This window comes from Atractosteus spatula, chromosome 4, assembly GCF_055471065.1.
Source record: "Atractosteus spatula isolate fAtrSpa1 chromosome 4, fAtrSpa1.hap1, whole genome shotgun sequence".
NCBI classification, from domain to species: Eukaryota; Metazoa; Chordata; class Actinopteri; order Semionotiformes; family Lepisosteidae; genus Atractosteus; species Atractosteus spatula.
The window spans coordinates 61,739,028-61,746,604 of NC_142709.1; positions in this window are offsets into that span (position 1 = coordinate 61,739,028).

Genomic DNA, 7,577 nt, shown 5'->3' on the forward strand with positions numbered 1-7,577 from the left:
AATGCTTCAGAGAAGGGAAACACAGCTGTGGTCAGAGATCTATCTGCCCGTCTCGCAGTCATAATGGAAACCACCCTTTTCTCAAGATGGCTTTGGATAAGGCAAGTGCTTTCTTTGCTGCTACAGCGAAGAAACTGCCGTATACTTCCCCTCTGAAGAAATACTCTGTAATACTCCTGACAGAATACTGCTAACACTGATGGCCTTGCTAGTGAAGCAGTAGATTTCAACACGCAAAAAAGTTTCTAAGATTTTGTTGTAATGGAGTTTACCTCATGACAACACTGATTACCATCACATTTACTGGTGCACAATGAGAACAAAACAGTCCAAGGTTTATATCAATATATCTTACATAATTTGATGTTATTTACATTTAAAATATGGAGCACATTGATTTGCTAAAATGTTAGGCGCTTACTGTTCGATATTTGAGTTGTTAAAAAAACAAAAATGCCTTTCACTACGGATTTACATTAACAGCCATTTAAAGAAAAACACATGACTGTGAACAATACCGAATGGTCCTGACTGAAGGTGGCCTATACTGTACGTGAAAGGAGCTCCCTGCGAATGAGGTATTCTACTTCAACAATCGGCAAACTAATCCTGAGAAACCAGGAAACCAGATCTTTGAGGGACTGGCCACAAAAGATCAGCACACCTCCCAGAACTGTCACATCCATCTGATTCATTTGAATTATTCTTTTCAGATTGCAGTGGCTGCTGCACCACAGTCCTGGATGAAAAAACACTCAACTGATTGTAGCTCACCTCCTGCACAAAGGCGACCTGCATGCTCAGGAGCAACTTCTTGGCAGATCATGACTAAATTGCTGATTTCTGTGGGCAAGAGAACATCTGAGGCTGCAACAGAAACAGAAAATGCTGGAGTGCAGCATTTTGCCATTGACAGACATGGTAGAAAACTACATATGAACATAAGATGTGTTAGATGGGAGGGTGGAACTACATGTGTGGAGATATTGCGGCGAGCGTTACACTGTTCAAACCAACCGGTGGTGCAGTGGGAGTGAGATCACGTGACACCTAACCTTTGGTGTAGATCGAGGGGGAACTGATACAGCGATACAAACAGAACAGCCAACGTTTTTCCACCCCTACAAGTCCATCTAGAGGTGTCACCTGAAAGACAGTGGAAGACTACACAGTGCTAGGATTGTAATGGAATGACTTCAAGAAAACAATGAAGAGCAACAAAGAGGTCTGGTTGTGTCCAGCATTATGTCCTGATCACCAGTGAGAGTAATTTGCCTATATTACCAACCAGCTGCAGCTGTTGGAACCTCTGTAGCAACAGTCTACCCAGAGACAAGTCAGGTCTATGGCTCGGCACTGTCAGAACTGGATAAATGCTCAGGGAGGTCACATTTAATAATGATGCTATATTTTACGTTTACTATAATTTTAAAATAATTCATCTGATCTATTAGACGATCATTCTTTTGTGAATCAGTATGATCCCAGCATAAGCGATTCAGAAAATAAAATAGTTTGGAAGACAACTTTAAGCATTCAGTGTTTATTCTCATCAGTTCTGAATTCCCCTTTACTACAAGGTTAAGTCCTTCCTTTCTGACTGGCGGATGTTGTCTGATGTAATTGTGGAACTTCTTTTATTCTTTTTAAAACGCGGTGTCCCTTTGAAAACCTTCTCAAAAGACGATTGTCAGAATTTACACGAGGAGAGTAAGCTAGTCTTGCTCAAAACTGAGGGGGAAAACAAATTACTACACTTCCCATTGAGAAAAGAGGTAGAAATAGGGATGTTCTGTGTATGAACGTAACATTAGTCAGAGGGAATTCTCTTCAAAGTGACAGAAAGAAAAAAAGTACACAAGACTTGGGTATGGTGCATGTTTATTATCATGTTTTAAAATGAAAAAAATAAAAAAAAATAAACAGATTTATCCAACTGCAAAACAAAAAAAAACAGAACAGAATACTTTAGGTCAAGGGAGATAAAGTGATACATGATCAAATAGTTAATGTACTGTTCCTCACCTATGGAGTTCCATATGCAAATGGACAATCTAGCTGAAAAAAGCAGGTTGCATCTAAGGACGATGAGTTGGACTCTAATGCACAGTGGAAATTCACATGATGTAGGCTACTTGCATAATAAAGTTGTTTCAGTGATTTCTCTTGACGTAATTGGGTGCAGTGGGACCTTAACTGTCACGCTGATGTAGCTAATAACGCATCAAAAGAAAAGTGAATATGGTTGCTTTGAAAATCCTCTAAAACAGTGAGCCAGAAGAGCCACAGCTTGAGCACAGCGGCCACACATCAGCTTGAAGTGACATAAATTGTTCTGATGCTGTTCACTGTGTGAATCTGTTTGTCAGTTATTGAAGGAATTACCATCTTATCAGCTCAGCTAGCATGTTAAATCAATCATCTTAGATTTCTGTTGCATCTCATATAGAGAGCACAATATATTGAGACAGCTTGTGCAGGCCATACAAACATCATTTTAACACTACTTGTCAACAGAGATATGATAAGAATACCCTGATAGCCTGAATAAATCTGCATTTTTGAAAATTAGTGGAATATATTGTAATGTCCACTGTGAAGGATTTCTAGACAGTACCTAATAGGATAAAGCATGCTCCTTAATTATTAAGTATTGCATTTTGTTATATAGAGGTCATAATATGAATGCTACTGAATATTCTGTTTCAGCAAGAGCTTTTATCTTACAATTTTTTATATATAAGACTTTATTTATAACCCTAATATTTACAAACTTCCAGTAAATTTAATCTCTGCTCTGTCTGTTACTTCCGATTCCTTTTTAAATTTTCCAAGTACTGAAAACAAATTAGAATTCTTTTAGCCTACTGTTTGTGTCCCGTGTTGAATCCTGGTGCTTTATAAAATGCCTTTATCTACTAAAGTATGTTTTCATTCTCGCCATGAAATAACAATTCAATAGGTACAAATTGCTTATGTAATTGGCAGATAACTTGCATACAATTGTTTTTGACAATAATACAGTACGTCACAGAATGGCTGCACTGAAAATACCCTCTCATGAAGACAACATCACACTGTTCCTCTACATTTCTGTGACACAGGAAAATGGTGACTTTCAGAATAATAACTTGAAACCTCAAAGTCATCTGAAGCTCACACAGCACACAATTGCTATCGCCACAACCGTAGTCTGCTACTTCTGCTACTTGTATGTGTTGCTAAAAACAGCACTTAGAGCCTCTTGTCTTGTGACACATAGTGCGCTATCTTTACAGAACAAGAGTGTTCTCAGACGCTCCTTTGATAATGAAAAATACCATATGTAAACCTATCATGAGCAGACTTTCAGAGTGTCCTTATCACGGGGCCTTAAAAATATGACCAACATATGGAATCCTTCACTTTCACAGGAAACCCCCTGACATAAACCAGATATTGGGATGACACTCACTCAAGGGGATAAAGCCGTTTGCTGTCAAATGTGTTTTTACAGCACTGGAAGTAGAGGTTCAGAATTGCTCTTTGCAAAATAGCATGCATAAGAACATAAGTAGGTTTGCAAAGAAAAGGAGGCCATTCTGCCCGTCTTCCCATTTTGTTTGTCTGGTAGCTAATTCACCGGAGGACTGATGTTTATTTAAAGATGCATTGATATTGAGTTTGACAACTTAATTATGTAACTTGTTCCAGGCTCCCACATCCCTTTGTGTAAAGAAGTGCTGCCTGTTCTGGGTTTTAACTGTAGTTGTTTGGACTTTAATTGTCGTAGAGAAATGGGGGATTACATCAAAAGATGAACAGACAAGCTGGGAAAAGAGAAAAACTTTACAAAATGAAAAGTCTTGTTCCCTACAAGTGTTTGTCCTGCTCCAGCAGAGTTACTTTCTTGCTCAATTCGCCTCTGAGCTCTTGTTCACGCTACTAAGACCCCAGCTAACAAAACCGACTTGATCCAGATACAGCCTGATAGGAAATGTCATAGGGTCTGTCTCTGAAGTGTTAGAGGGAGAGATGGCATTATTTTCTCAGGTAAGTCCAGGTGGTTTGGTAAGGACATTCACATAGTGCTCAGGCTGAGAATGACATGTTTAGTCATCTTGGTTCCTATCTATCTCTTCAACAATAAATTGTGACCACCAGGCTCTTTCCTTACAGTTACCAGTTACAAGAAAAACAAATTAAAAAGCACTTTGCATGACCCTGGGGGTGTAGGAAAATTTCTACAGAAAATTAAATTCCATCTTTTTTGCGGATGCTCATCAAATTGTATCCTTAGTCATCTCACTTTAGGGAAAAGAGCTGCAACAAATTTCCTTGGAAGAGCTTTTAAATGCTTCCAATGAACTATGATCCCGAAGTTGGTTAAAGCATGTTCTTTCCATTCTTGAGTGAAACCACATGTATTTCCAGCTCTTCATGAACTCTTGTTTTGCCCCGTGGTTCTGAATACACATTTTCCTGCCTTTCTTGTTTGTCACAAATCGTACTGTGTGAAATTCTGTAGCACTGCCTGTTGTTGTTTTGACAAACAAAAGTGTCGACACATTTTGCCAGCAAAAAGGGAGTGTTATGAAACTGCCTGTTCAGCAGATTTTTTCTGCTTTACTCCTTGGATAGCTGGCAATGAGTTCCCTGAAAAGTTTTTTTTTTCCATGAGTGTGGTTATATTCTTTCCAGAAAAATGAATGTGCTTGACAAAGAAATTCTTAGGTAGAAACAACATGAGGCAATCACTGTGAATACACGTCATGAGCCTCTTTAACGCTCATTACTTTAAAACCAGAGTAAAGCAATAATCACAAAAATCACTGTTATTAATCATGAGAAGGTATTACTCAAACTATGGGGAAAATGATAAAACCAAGTAATAAATGTTCAACAGTCCAGGCATCAAGTTATTCTTAAATCCCAACAGACAGAGGAAACTGCAAGTCCAGACACTGGTCTCCAGCTAGCGTCTGTTAGATTTTCACCTATGTTTATTTATGTCTTCGGTATGAGTGCTGGATGTTATACAGCAGCAAAAAGAAATGGGAAGAACACAAACTTGAAAAAAGTAGCCCAGGTCTGAAACAGGTAACACAAGCAGAGGGCTCAGTTCAAGGGCAGGAGGGTGATTTTATGTTGCTGTTTAATATTTTACAACCTTATCAGACTCAGCCTACTTGGTTTTTGACACTTTTGTCTAAAGGCCTTGGCCACCTCACTTCACCCAGCACAGGTTTTCAGGACTGCATCACGAAGACACAGAGAGCAAGCCTCCCTTCCTGTTATCACAGTCTAGAAGGTGATTGCTGTGTCTAGATGGCTAGATGTGTGCGATGCATTTCTGCGAAAATGCAGTCTATTAGAAACTGGAACAAGTGCCAGCCTCACATACTGTAGGAAACGGTTCACATTGGTTTATGAAGAAGAGATGCAACAGCCTCTTGCTCACTGAGCACTGCTACACAGGAAAGCCTGTTGACTCTAAAATAAGCCTAGTTTGTTGTTTGCTCTTTGAAAGAGATTTTAGAACATTAAAAAAGTTACAAATTCAGCCCATCCAGCCCATTTGGCATTAGTTAATGGATCCATGCTCATTCAGCCATTTCTTGAAAGAAACGGGGTATTGGCTTCAACAGCATGGCCGAGTGGCTTGTTCCACACTCCTACAACACTTTGTGTAAGGAAGTGCCTCCTGTTCTCTTGTTATAAACGCACTTCCACATAGTGTCCGCGGAAGCCCCCTTAATTCCAATTTTAAAACTTAGCTAAATTCCAGGGGCAGTCTCCACAGCACTCTATTATGTCGTTTTATAACAAGAAATAAAATAAACAATTGACTTAATGGTGTTACTATGTAGTTTAACATGCAAATTATCTCATACCATTCAACGTGTTGAATATGGTATTGATATCCCGCCCCCGTTTACCTGGAAAAATAGATGACTCTCCTTTACAGGCCTCCACTCCCCATCCCCAGCGCCGGGAGCATTTTACCTGGAACCAGCGCCCTGTCTGGGCTTGTACAAGAAGCGCCGTGCAGCTCGCCCGAGCAGTCTGCGGGGGACACGTGGGCGGGGGTGGGAACGTGGGGAGAGAAGTCGCGTCAGTGCGGAAAAGGGCCCGGAGACAGGAATGTCTTTTTCTTACAGTCTTTCAAAAACCGTGCACACGCGCGCACACAAAAGTTTCTGTTACACAATTGGAGGTGTGCACTTTTTTTTTCTTTCCCATGACATACATATGATACGGAACACGATATTTGACTTATTATTATTCTCAAGAGCGCGCCAGGATTTGAGCAAAAGAAGAGCATTAGAAAGAAAGGTTTTAAACAACAGACGGCCGCTCGGCCCATATTGTCCATTTGGTAGCTAGCGGCTAATTCGAGCGTCTCACCCTGGAATGTTTTTGCACAATACCAGGGCATCGGCTTCAGCCTAGCTGGGTGACCTGTTCCACGCTCACACAACCCCCTTGGGCGAAGACGTGCCTCATGTTCCCAGCTTTAAATGGTCTCATCCCTGAGGTTTCCACCTGTGTCCTTTGGGTTGTGTTTGACTGTCGGCTCTGAAAAAAATCCTCTGGGTGGCCTTTGAGGATTTTGAATACTTGCGTCAGGTTCCCCCGTAATCTCTGTTCAAGACTAAAAAGGGTTCTGGTCTTTCATCCTGTGGCGAGCGTACTGGGCGCGCTATGGCTGCCGTCGCATCATCCGGGTGGGGCTGCAGATTGGTGGTGGTGGAGGGGAGTCCCCATTGCCTGTAAGGCGCTTTTGAGTGGAGTGTCCAGAAAAGCGCAAGGAAATATTATTATAATTATCATCCTGTCAGTTGTAATTGTAGTTTTGCAGAGACTTTTTGGTTCAATCACTAAAGTTGCAGTAACAGTTCATTTTTGTTTCACACGTTATTTTGACTGAATATGTTATTCTCTTTAAAAATAAACCTAAAAAGCATAATTTACATGATTTTTTGAAGACTCCGAAATTGCGTATTCAAAATCTCTGCTCTGTAGTGATGTGCTGCTACCTAGCGGTCACATTAAGAAATTAGATCCCTCGATCGAGCAATTAAAAACGGGATTAAACGGAATCATGTTTATTGGTAATATCTAGTGATGCATCGTTCTTCCTTTTCTCTCGACTGGGTTTCCTTTCGAAACACGTGTTGGTCACAACGAATCAGTACAACAACGCTTTGCTCTTTCGCTACACCTCTTCCATTTCTTTTTTAAAATGGATTTTTAAATTATTGCAGATCACTTCTACAGTGTATATATAATCGTAATTTGATCTAGAGATGGAGCAATTTAAAACAGGACCCGCCCCAAACACACCAACATCGAGTAGACTTTCCTTGATAACTACATATAAAACAACATTGTGTTCATAAAGCTCTTTTTAGCCCCAAGAACTTCAAATACAGGAAGGAATTCCCCTCGTCCTTCACCGCAGGCGAAGAGAAGAAACTACTTCACCAGGTGAACTAAGAGGGGTGTTCAGTAATTCCAGGTTGTGTAGGTGGAAGTTATCCAAATTTAACACTCCTCCTCCTATAAGCAGGGCTGTGGGATAATTAATAACCAAA